General features: G+C 55.7%; 1 pseudogene; it reads right to left on the bottom strand.

Annotated features, from left to right (window-relative positions):
- Positions 1–8,322: 8,322 nt before the first annotated feature.
- LOC120754231 (olfactory receptor 10A7-like) lies at positions 8,323–9,772 on the bottom strand (annotated as a pseudogene).
- Between the last annotated feature and the right edge of the window lie 2,881 nt (positions 9,773–12,653).

Genomic DNA, 12,653 nt, shown 5'->3' with positions numbered 1-12,653 from the left:
TGCCCCCTCCCTGCTGCCCTGCACACCCCGACCCCCTCACCTGCCCTCCTTCCTTGATCCCGGCCACCCTCTCTGCCTCCCATTCCCACCCTCTGTCCCCCTCTCCCTCTTTCCCCGCAGCCGCGGGGTTCGGGGTGCCGGAGAATAAAGCCCAGAGGGCCGGAGCCCGGCGCCCCCACCCTCGCCCCCGCCCCACACGGGGCCGGGCCCGCTCGGCGGGTCCCCCCATGCAGTTCACAAGCACGGCCCGACACCGCCGGGGCTCCGGCTTTCCCCACATCACACGGGGGCTCCCCGGGGAGGTCGGGGCGGGGGGTTTAGAGAGGGCCCCCTCCTCCGGAGGGGGTCCCGGGGGGGAGGGCGGGTGGGGAGGGGGGGTAGGGGGGTAGGGGTGGGTAGGGCCCCCTCCGGAGGGGGGGGGTCCCTGGGGGGGGGTCGGGTCGGGCCCCCTCCGGAGGAGGGGCCCGGGGGAGGGGGCGGGGCGGAGGGGGGAATCCCCCCTCCAGTGCCCGCCTCCTTCCCCGGACCCCTCCTCCGGACGGGGCTCGGCCCGGCCCCTTCCCCGGGACCCCCTCCTCCGGACCGGGGCCCGGGGGGAGGGAGGGGGGGCGGGTGGGGAGGGGAGGGCAGGACAGGGGAGGCTGCTCGTTTGCGCGGTGATCTCTATATGCTCACGCTGCAGAGTGACGTGACCCCCTCTGCTTCCCCCCCCACCCCACCCGCCCCCCTCCCTCCCCCCGGGCCCCGGTCCGGAGGAGGGGGTCCCGGGGAGGGGGCCGGGCCGAGCCCCGTCCGGAGGAGGGGTCCGGGGAAAGAGGCCGGGACTGGAGGGGGGGGAATTCCCCCCTCCGCCCCGCCCCCTCCCCCGGGCCCCTCCTCCGGAGGGGGCCCGACCCGACCCCCCCCCCCCAGGGACCCCCCCCCTCCGGAGGGGGCCCTACCCCCCCACCCCCCCTCCCCACCCGCCCTCCCCCCCGGGACCCCCTCCGGAGGAGGGGGCCCTCTCTAAACCCCCCACCCCGACCTCCCCGGGGAGCCCCCGTGTGATGTGGGGAAAGCCGGAGCCCCGGCGGTGTCGGGCCGTGCTTGTGAACTGCATGGGGGGACCCGCCGAGCGGGCCCGGCCCCGTGTGGGGCGGGGGCGAGGGTGGGGGCGCCGGGCTCCGGCCCTCTGGGCTTTATTCTCCGGCACCCCGAACCCCGCGGCTGCGGGGGAAGAGGGAGAGGGGGACAGAGGGTGGGTCAGGGAGGGATGGGGTGAGGTAGGGAGAAAGGGGGAAGGGAAAGGCCAGGTGGGGAGGAGAGATGATGGACAGAGGGAGGGTAGAGGGGGAAGAGAGCAGGAACAGAGGGGGAACAGAGGGGGAAGAGGGGGGGGAAGAGGGCGGGAACAGAGGGGGAACAGAGAGGAGTCGGGTTGGGGAGAGGGCAGCGCGAGAGCGGAAAGGAGGGGGGGGACAGGGAAGTGCAGGGGAGGATGGCGAGAGGGTAGGGGAGAGGGGAGAGCAGGAGGGGGGCTGGGAGGGACAGGGAGGACGGGGGGAGAAGGAAGCTAGAGGGGTAGAGAAGAGGGGAGAAGAGGGGGAAGAAGGAGGAGGATAAGGACAGGAGAAAGAGGAGGAAGAAAAAGGGGTAGAGGAAGCCTCGCCGGTGGAGCCCGGTCCGGCAGCAGCCCCCTCCAACGCTGAGTGAGAAAATGGCGGCGAGGGCGATTTCCAGAGATTAAATCACCTTGGCCCCGCCCCACGCATACGCGCTGTTGCCCCGCCCCGCGCAGCCGCGCTGGAGCCCCGCGCACCTGCGCTGGGCCCGGCCCCGCCCCTGGAGCCGCCCCTGGAGCCGCCCCTGAGACCGCACCTGAGACCGCCCCTGGCCCCGCCCGGCCCCGCCCCACAGCCCCGGCCCACAGCCCCGGCCCCGCCCCACAGCCCCGGCCCCGCCCCAGGACCGCCTCAGGCCCCGCCCCACAGCCCCGGCCCCGCCGCCACAGCCCCGCCCCACAGCCCGGCCCCGCCCCACAGCCCCGGCCCCGCCCCTCCCGGGATGGCGGCCGCGCCGTCGCTCCCGGCCCCGCCCCTCTCACTGGGCCGGACCGGGGCCGCCCCCGGGACCGGGGCCTCGGCTCCGGGTCCTGCCGGGGTCTCTGGGGGTCCCGGGCGGTGCCGCCTCTCCCCCGCCGGGCGGAGTGTGGGTCCCGGGCCCGCGGGACCGAGGCGGGGCCGGCACCGGCACCGGCACCGGCGCCGGCACCGGCACCGGCACCGGCACCGGCAGGAGCCGCTCCGGGGCGGGCGCCGGGGCCGCGACCCGCCGGGGCTCCGGGCAGCCCCCGGGGTGCCGCGCTCGGCCCGAGGCGCCGGGCCGGGCTCCCCCTGCGCCCCGCGCCCGCCCGGAGCCGCAAAGCCGAGCCCGGAGGCGGCCCCGGGGCTCCGCCGCCAGCCCCGCGCTGCGGAGCTCTCGGTGCGGCCGGGGGAGCGCGGCCCGGGGCCGTGCCCGAGGCACCGCTCGGAGCTCAGAGACACCGACTCGGCCGGGCCAGAGGGGCCCGCTCGGAGCACCGAAACGCTGCCCTCGGGCTTTCGTTCAAGCCCCCCAAAATGCAGCACTTAAATCTCTTCTGGTGAAGCCCAAACACGGCTGACTGAGCCCGGCTTCAAGAGCTCCCAAACACAGGATACAGTCTCTGCTTCAAGCCTCTAAAATGCAGGACTTGATCTCTCTGAGATCCCAAATGCTGTCTGAGGGACCCTGGTTTTAAGTCCCCCAAACCAGGACTTAGTGTCTGTTTCTGTACTTGGCCAAATGCGCCCGGTTCTGAGCCCCCAAAACGCAGCCCTGGCTCTCTCTGTGAACCCCAGAACTGCCCCGGTCCGTCGGGTTGGGAGCCCCAGGAGCGCCCCGGGCCATGGCTGGAGCCCGCCGGGCACCAGCAGCAGCTCCCTCAGCCCCAGTGGGATGGGAAGAGACCAGAGACAAAAATCAGGCTCAGAACAGTTTAGTAATGGAAACCAAGACAAATATAGTAATTTAATGACAACACACAATAAATAACAGTGAGAGCAACAAAAACAGTGAGTACAATAATGAACAGGAGAGAAGCCACTCCACACCCCCACTTTAACATTATAAATCCAAAATGTAATCCACATGTAAACTCTCAGTTGTGGGGGATTTCCACATTCCTGTATTTTCTCCGTGTTCCATCCTGGAGATCTGTGGACTAAGGGAGGCACTGGCTGCTCCTCTGGGCAAGGGAAAGGCTCCTGTGCTATTCCCAGAAACAGAACACCTGGAATTAGTGCCCTGGGAGCCCAGTCCGGTCCTTCCAGTGACTGGGGGTCACCCAGAGGGTCTCAGCCTGCATGAGATGAAAATGACATCCTGGTCCAGTGCACTTCCAGCAGGACTGGACACTCCTGGCCACGGTGACCAGTGCATGAAAATCGGACCGGTGGCAATCCAGGGCGGATTTTAAGTTGGAGACTTAAAACCAGAAGCTCCAATTCTTTTCAGCACCTCTTGCTCAAACGTTTCCCTGCTGGAAGAGCTCAATTAATATTTTTACTGACCACACTGCCAAAGCGAGGGAAGAACAGTCAGCATTCCCTGAATGCCTCCATCACTTCCACAGCCATCTGCAGCCTGTGGCGATGGGCAGGAGCCTGCCAGGAACAGCCTCAAGGGCCAGTGTTAACTCCATGATTCCCAAGGCTGGAATGATTCTGGCATTATCCCACGTTCCTGAGCGTGCCAGAACCCCACAGCTCCAGGAGCTGCAGCCAGCTGCAGGCAGGTGTGTTCCCTTCTCAGCTTTTCGGGAGTGTGGGTGAAGGGCCCCTCCCCTGTCCGGCTCTGGAGTTGTCCCTGCCACAGAGCCCACAGTGATCTTGGGCCCTGCTGGAGCCAATTCCCTGCTCATGGCCCACATCCTGCAGGAAAACAAACGGGAAAGTGCCCAGTCAGCCCCAGTTCCAGTCAGGAACGTCTCCAACAGCACTGGGGGCGCTCCTCTTGCTCTGGAAGGGAAGCAGGGATGAGCACATTCCCAGGGCCTGTGCAGGGGCTCCCTGTGGAACAGCACTCCGGTCTTCCAGTCAAGGGCTTTTCCTTGAGGCACAGGATGATCCACACTTTTGTCCCTCCCTTCTTATTCCTCACACACTCACAGACTGAGCTCCTGCAGGTTTTGCCCTCCCTCAGGGGCTGCAATTGCCAGCGAGATTTCCCACTTTTCAGCAGACCTGGGATCATTCTCCAGTGTCTCCAGGAAATTTCCAGAGCTGACCAATTCCCGAGTACAGAGCTCAGGACAAGGGAATAACAAAGGTTTTAGCACTCACTATCTTTAATTTTCCTTTCCCACAACTTGCTCTGGGTCCTTCCATCCCAAAAGGTTCCTCGTCTTTGTTTCACCCTCAGAGGATTCTGTGAGAAGATTTCACACCCACAAATCAGGATCCCAAACCCAGAGGATTGTCCATAAAAGTGGAGCAGTGTTGGCTGCTCCAGCGAACTTCCTCCATGTGCACAATTTAAAAACCATTACAACATTTCATAATTACCTCAAGCCAGTGCCGTAACAGTGGAAAACCGATTTTCCATGTCCAGAGGCAGGAGATTGTCCTGGTCAGGCTGTGAGACCTGAAAGTGCATGCTGATCTGGGGCTGTGGCTGGGATTCCAGCAGGGACTGAGCCCTGTGTGTAGCAAACCCAGCGTGGGGCTGGGCAGGTTTGCACTGGGGGAGGCTCTCGCTTTGTTCTCTTCGTTCTTTGGCAGTTTTTCCCTGGAATATTCAACAAAGAGCGAGGCCTTGTCCTTAATCCAATTACCATAGGGCACCAATTACTGCTTCTTGTTTACAGCTACGAACTGAGCTGGGAGCAGCACTGAAAAGCTGGGAGCTGCTGCTTCACCACACGGTGTCAGCAACAGAGAGGAAACACAAAATGTGAACCCAAAACCAAGGATAAAATGATTCCTCCTGCTTTTAGTGGGACCAGGGTTAATTCTGCACTGGAATGACAAAGAACTTCTCCCTCAGACCCCCAGAGACCCCTCAAAAAGCCAAAGTGCAGCAGGAAAGGAAGGAAGGAAAGGCACCTCTGCCTCACCTGCTGGGGACAGCACAGGTCCTGCTGCTCCTGGGGACTGGGAATGTGTCTGGAGCCAAAAGCTCCTTCCCAGGCTGGAGGGCCTTTGCTAAAGCAGCACCTGTGGTTCACATCCTGCTGGTTTTCTCCTCCCTTGGGGAAGGAAGGACTCCATCTGGGGCCTGGAAAAGGAGGAAACAAGGAGGCCCGGCCCAAGGACTGCTCAGATGAGCCATGGGGGGACACAGAAGCTGTGCAGGGATTTCTGCCCCAGGGTCACGTTCCTTCAAACCCAGTGCAAACTCACTAAAATGACCTCTCCACAAATCTCTCCTGAGGCACACGAGAACCCGAATACGAAAATGGAACCAACCCCTTTGTGCCATTGCCCTCACAGCCCAAATCCCAACGGGACAGACGAGTCCCTCTCCTTGGAAGGCAACGTCTCCTACCTGGAGCTGTGCCTGCCCCAGCCTTCGGTGGCCGCCGTCTCCATCCTCCCACACCTCCTCCTCTTCCTCCTCGGCAGGGTTGGCTTCCTCATCCTGCGGGGCAGTGGCAGGGACAGTCAGCAGCCTGCTCATCCCAAAGCTGGCAGCAGGGACGGGCTGGTGGCACCCTCTGCACGCTCACCCCTCTGCCCGGTGCCATCCCTGCTCCTGGCCTGGCATCTCCTCTGCACGGGATGTTAAACCACAGACCTTTGCTCTGCTGGGGTTGGGACATCAGAGACTCCCCCGAGGCAGTGGGAAAAGCTCCTGTTCCCACATCCTCTGCCTCCCAAAGCCCTGCTGGGGCTGGGCAGAGCAAAGGAAACGTCTCAGCTCCTGCTGGAAATTTCCTCCTCTGCCATAAACGCAGAGAAATCGTGGCTGCTCCACCCCTGGAAGTGTCCAAGGCCAGGCTGGATGGGGCTCGGAGCACCCTGGGCTAGTAGAAGGTGTGTCTGGACTGCACTCAGTAGTTTCTGGGTATTCCCATGGCTGTGCTCATATTGCTGTGGCCTAAACATTTTGAACACTGAGTGGTTCCTGCCCAAATTAAAAAAAATCAGCATTTCCATTTACATTCCATTTATTCCCCTTCCCCATTTTTACTTCTGTGACATTCATTATTTTTGCTGCAAGAGAAATAAACAGGACTGGAAATTGGAGAAACAAAGAACAAAAAAAAAAAAGGCTTCTGTTGCACATTGTTCTTGAGAAATCAATTCTGTTTTTGAATCAGGACTTTGATTTCAGTGAGAGCAAGAGGTAAATCCACTTGGAGGGAGGTAAGAGAGAAATCCTGCACTTGGAGGGCCCATCGGGTCTGACCCAGCTGGGCCGGTACAGAAAGAGACCCCGGCAGCTCCCGGAGTCTGTGGAGTGAGGGTGGTGCAAGGACCTGCACAGGATCCCAGCCCAGCACGGCTCATCCTGGGAGGCTCCACAGGAGCCAAATCCCTGCTAAGGACATTCCCCAGGGCATCCTCCTACAGGGAAACGGGAGCGCCTCCAGATCCTGACATCCCTGCACAGGAAAGGGAAACTCCGAACTCTCCAAAGCTGTGTCATCCCAAACTCTGTTCCCTCCTGAAAACGAGGAAACAAGGAGAACACCTGGGGGGCAAAGGGAAGGAAAGCTGCTGGAAGAGCTCTGATTTCACACGTGGATTTTACAATCCATTACATCTCGTCTGGGACTTCCCCCACCTCCACTACTGATTGTCTCCCTTTTACCTCAGAACACTCATTCCCTACCCTGCGCATTAACTCACATTTTACCCCCAAAATGTTCATTTTGAATCTTACAGAATCCGCTCCGGAGCGACGCCCCGGGCCCCGCACGGCCGAGGCAGCACCGGTGCCCGCAGCTCCCGGGCCATCCCACTCGGGGCTGTCCCCGCTCCCCGCCGGGGCTGTCCCCGCTCCCACTCGGGGCTGTCCCCGCTCCCACTCGGGGCTGTCCCCGTTCCCCGCTCACCTCCGAGCCCGGCGCAGCCGCCCCTGGTGTCCCCGGCCCGGCCCCGCTGCTCCCCGGGCTCCGCCATTGCCGCTCCCGGCTCCGCGCCTGCGTTCCCGGCACAGCGGCCGCGGTTCCTGCCGGGAGCGGCCCCGCTGCAGGCCCCGCATGGCAGGTCCCAGCCGTGGTCCCGCTCCGGCTCCATGTCCTGGTGCCGGTCCAGTTCCGTCTCCCGGTCCCGGTCCAGCTCCTTGTTCCGGTCCCGGAGCCGACGGAGCCACGGAAGTGCTGGGAGCTGCAGTACCGGCTGTGCCCACACGACGGCAGCACTGAGGGCGTAGCGGCCACCGCGCATGCGCAGCGGTGTTTTTTTTTGTTGTTGGTTTTTTTTTTTTTTTTTTTTTTTTTTTTTTTTTTTTTTTTTTTTAACCGTGGTAAACCCCGATTTCAATCCCATCCCAGATCCCGGATTTCGGGGGTTCCCGGTGGAGGAGACGGAAAAATTCCGCGTACACAGAGCCGCTTCTAGTTCCTTCATACAGATTATTTTGTTTCGTTTATATACACAGGCGTATTTTTATTTTCAAATCCTACAGGTCCGTATTCAGAACTTCTTGCAGTCTAAAATCCTGACTATAACACAGCAGAGGGGGCTATTTTTAAACAATTTATATAAAAATTGAGATTATTTCTCAATGCATGGAAAATTAGAGTCTTTGCAGTTTTAAGTATTTTACACGCAAACCCCTCAAGAATTTTCAGGCATTTTGGGGCTATAACCTTGCTTGGGTTTTGGGGGGACCCTGCCTGACCCCCCCCTCATTCCTCACTCACCTGTTCCCCCTCCACAGACATTAAGGTGTCCCAAATGGCATCATCACCCCCCGGACTCCCCCATCTCCCTTTTTCCTTTCCTCCAGAGAAGGCACAAAACAAGTCCAAGTGTCCTGGCCAGCAGCTTGGTGCTTCCAGAAAAGCCATTTCCACATGGGCACCCCCCAAAAAAGGGGGAGAAATCCCCTTGAAGGGTTGGAGTCTCCCCAGCTCCTGTTCTGCAGCACAGGGAGTGTCCCTGAGGGTGGTCTCCCATCTCCCACCCAGCCTCTGCCCTGCCACCCTGTTTCCCCTGCGTTCCTGCGCTCCGGACAATGCCAGGAGATGTCTCATCTCATCTCCCTGCTGCAGGGAGATCATGGCACCAATGGCTTGAAAGATGAGTCCAGACTATGACCCTGGAATCCTGAGGTTCTGATACCCAACCTCTCTTCCTGAGGGTCCAAAATCTATCACCCCTCACCACAGCGGGGCTGTCCTCTCCTATCAGCTGACCGGGAGCCACGGATGGACCAGGCAGTGAGGATCCTACTTTTTGCTTCCCTCACGGCGTTCCTCGCGTCCGTGTTCCTGGGGCTGTAGATGAATGGGCTCAGCATGAGGACGGTGACACCAGGGAGATGAACTTGTCCTGCTCCAGGGAGCGTCTGGAGATGGGTGCAGGTGTGTGAGGATGGAGCCGCCGTGGTACAGAGCGCCGGAAGCCGGGTGGGAGGCGCAGGTGGACAAAGCCTTGAGCCACCCGACCGCCGAGCGGATCCGCAGGACGGCGGCGAGGACGGATGAGTAGGACACCAGGATGAAAGCCGTGGTGCTCAGCACGTTGAAGCCCACCACGGTGGCCACCATGGCCTCGCTGGCGTGGGTGTTGGAGCAGGGGCCTGCAGATGGCCACGTAGCGGTCGTAGGCCATGGCGGCCAGCACGTGGCACTGGGTGGTGGCCCAGGTGGCGAAGGAGAAGGGTTGGGTGACCCATCTCGTGAAAGAAGTCACCTTTTTCTCCACCAAAAGATCCCTCAGGCTCTGGGGGATGATGGTAGAGGAGTAGAAGATGTCCAGCAGGGACAAGTGACTCGGGAAGAAGTACGTGGGGGTGGTGTGGAGGCATGGATCGATCCAGATCAACACAATGACTCCCAGATTTCCTAGGAGAGTGACCATGTAGAGGACAAGGAACAAGACGAAAAACATCACCTGTGGTTCCACTCGGGTGGTGAAGCCCAGGAGAATAAATTCAGGCACAGAAATTGTTTCTTGTGAAAAATTGTGAATAAATTCAGAAAATTAGACAAAAGTCTAATTTTCTCCAGCCACACTGAACATTTTATATATGCAGTTCATCTGCTTTCTGTCTTTAGATTGAAGTGTTTAATGCACATCAATCCATTGATAATGATAGGAATGTCAATTTTTTTTTGTCAGGCAGTTACAAAACCTTCAGTCAATAAAAGGTAAATCCTCCTTGAAAGAGAAAAAACACAATTTTTTCCGTGTTCCTGGCACCAGTATTCCTGTTCAGTCAACATACTTGGAACCAGGGGTATATTTAAGCCATTGAGAAGGGAAATACCATACCAAAATAATTAAATCATAAATAAGTTACAAGGCCTCCTCCTAGTTTTTCTCAATCCACTTGCACATGGAATTCCATGATTTTCCTGATAATTCCAGGGAGAAATTAATTATTTCTCATCTTTTGACAATTGCCTATCCAGTCTGAGCACTTGAGGAATAAATACCTGCTCCCCATGTCTCGGGAAGAGATTTTTTAGGTGAAAGCATTGGAAAATGGGACTTCTCTTGGTGTATCTTTTCTTGATGTGGGAAAAAGAGCTGGGATTTGTCTTACCTTGCTTTGGTTTAAAAGTGATGCTTGATATGGATCTAAAAGATAAATTCATGTTCCAACTTGCTGTTCACCAGGGAGAGATCAGCAGCTCCTAAAACCCCACTCTATGACAGATAGAATAAATAAATATGGATTTTTCTCCTGGATAATCGTGGCTCGACAGAGTTACACCAGAGAGTAAACCAAGAGTAGGCACTGCCGGCTCCTGACAAATGGATCCAAACCTGGAAATCCTCATTTTTGCATGAGCCTTGGTTGAAGGGCTGAGTTTCACCCCCAGAACCCGACATCTCCTTTCAGGTGTTCCATGGTCTCCTGGAGTTAGTAAGGAGAATTTAGAGCTGCTTTTCATCACCCAGATGGAGATGCCAGAGGTGATAAAAATAAGGGAAACCAAACGTTTTTGGGGCTGAATTTACGCCCAGAGGCAGAATCCACCTGCTGCCATCAGAGAATTGACCTTGATTTCTTGCTTAACTAAAGTCCAGCCTCACTTTTCCTTACTCAGCCAACCAACTTTACTTTGTGTGACGGATCGGACACCTGGAATGGAAATAAATTCAACTAAACCCCATGGTTTATATTTTATTCCTGCTGAGAAGTAGGTGGTTGGTGTGGAATAATTAATGGAGTGTTCATCCTTGTCCTCCTGTGGTGAGGATCTCCATTGTGGCACCCAAATTCCATAGAATCTTTGGGCAAAGCAGTAGAAGAGCTTCCAATGAGCTGTCCTAGGATCCACCAAGATCATCCCATCCAACCTGGCCTTAAACACCTCCAGGGATGGGTCAGCCACAGCTTCTCTGGGAAATCCATTCCTGAGCCTCACCACCCTCTCAGGGAAGAATTTCTTCCCTCTATCCCATCTCACCCCACCTGAAGGATTCAGACAACCTGAAGCATCAGCTGAGAATTGTCCTAAGACGAAAATAAAGTGCAGTTCAAAGCATCATTTCCAAATGCGAGGAGAACTTCAAACACCCAATATTTTCAACAGGCTCAGGAGCTGATGCTTGGAAAATAAAACATCCTGGTGGGATCAGCCACATGATGCCCTTGTTTTATTTATTGCCTATTTCTCAGTTTCCTGAGCAGGAACAAGAGACTTTGCTACCCAAGGCTTACAGGAAATAAAAAAGGTTTCATGTAAAATAAAAAAGAGATCATGTTCTCAGCAATGTCCAATAGATGGTGATGACATACAGGAAATACTGTTTTTCTTAACCTTTTTGCCCTTCCAGTTGTCCATTTCATACCTTTAAAGGATTTTTGTGGCTCTTTAATGTCCCTTGGGATTGACAATGGAGCACCATTGTGCACTAAAGGAGCAAAATTAGGTTGTTCATGCAAAAACAGGAATTAAATTCATTTGGAAGTAGAAGAAATGCAACTTTTTACAAGGAAAGGATTTTTTTTTTTTGACAACAAAACTGAGGTTGATTTGTCATCCTTTCCAGCATCAAGTTTTCATCTAGAATGTGGAGAAATGAGGGAGCTGCAATTTCTGTCAGGAGTTATTTCTTGCCTAAAAATTGGACTTTTAAAATAATTGTCACCCTTCATTTTTTTAATTTCAGTTGTTCAGGTTTTTTCTTGCCTTGCTTTGTTATTTTTCAGTCCCTTCTCCCCACTGCCAAAGTGCAAATCTCCGGATACAAACTCCACTGGTAATATTCCTGACTTTGTTTTTAGCAAACCGCCAGGGGCATAAAGTGGAAAGCTAATTAGAGCTTTGTTTGAAGGCAGAAATTGGGAGTGGAAAAAAGACAGGGCAAAGGTGACTGGTTCAATTGAACCTGGAAATTTACCCAGTTTTCTAATATGGAGCTATTCATTAATTAGTTCATTGACTTGGCTTATGAGTGATATCTCATTATCTCCCAACTGCATTAAAACTGCAAATTAATCCATTTAGATGCTGTCCTTCCATCTTGCCTAGAAAAGGCTTTTCATGGGAGCTGCCTCCCTGATCCAGCCCAGAAATCACAGGTGTCTGGAATGTCTCGTGTGTTAAACCCACATAACCTTTATACAGAGCATCCTGACACCTTTCACGCAATCCTGGGATGGTTTGGGATGGGAGGGACCTTAAGGATCACCCAGTTCCTCCCCGCTGCCATGAGCAGGGCCACCTTCCACTAGCCCAGGGTGCTCCAAGCCCCATGTCTGTAAATGTATATGGATATAACTGTACAACTTCCTATCCTAGGGCCAGGCATCACCTAGATGTCCATTCTGATCCAAAATTATAAATACATATTAAAATCCAATATCAAATGTACATTATCCCATGTGTTTATATAAAACATGCAAAACATTCTTGGGTTAAATGCGTGCACCAACACCCACAGGTTACTGGATTTTCTTCTCCCTCACAAACCTCCATGAATTCCACTTCATTTCCAGCTGAAAACAAGGTATAGATGAGAACCCTGGCATGAAGGAGGGAAAGAAAGGAGCCAGACAGAATTCCCTGTCCCTGATAACATGACAAATCAGAATAAAAGGATTAAAGATAAAAATCCAATTCTTACCTCACCAGAGGAGCATTGGGATCAGAAGGTTCATTGAGGAGCCCTCTCCATCAGCAAAACATCCTTTAATAGAAATATTATTTAATTTTTATAGTGAATATCACTTTACTTCAGGGTCGGGGGGTGGGTTTGTTCCAGGTATCCATTGCAAACATCTTAGGCTGTCCTGGATGGATCCCTGGAGCAGCCAGCTGGGATTACAGGGGTTGAGGGCTGATCCAAGCCTCCAGGTAAGGAATGAGCCCAAAAGGCTTCCAGGCTACTCCTGATCTAGCAGTGGGAGGTCTGTGCGGGACCCACCTGTCAGAACATGATGCAGAGCTCATTAAACCTTCTTTTTCTGCTCCAGGTACTCCCAGGAATATCTCAGCTGCCCACGAAGTACAGTTTGGATCCAGG

The sequence above is a fragment of the Hirundo rustica genome, chromosome 6 (assembly GCF_015227805.2).
Source record: "Hirundo rustica isolate bHirRus1 chromosome 6, bHirRus1.pri.v3, whole genome shotgun sequence".
NCBI classification, from domain to species: Eukaryota; Metazoa; Chordata; class Aves; order Passeriformes; family Hirundinidae; genus Hirundo; species Hirundo rustica.
The sequence above is the reverse complement of the archived record's forward strand: the minus strand, read 5'-3'. Positions and strand labels throughout refer to the sequence as shown.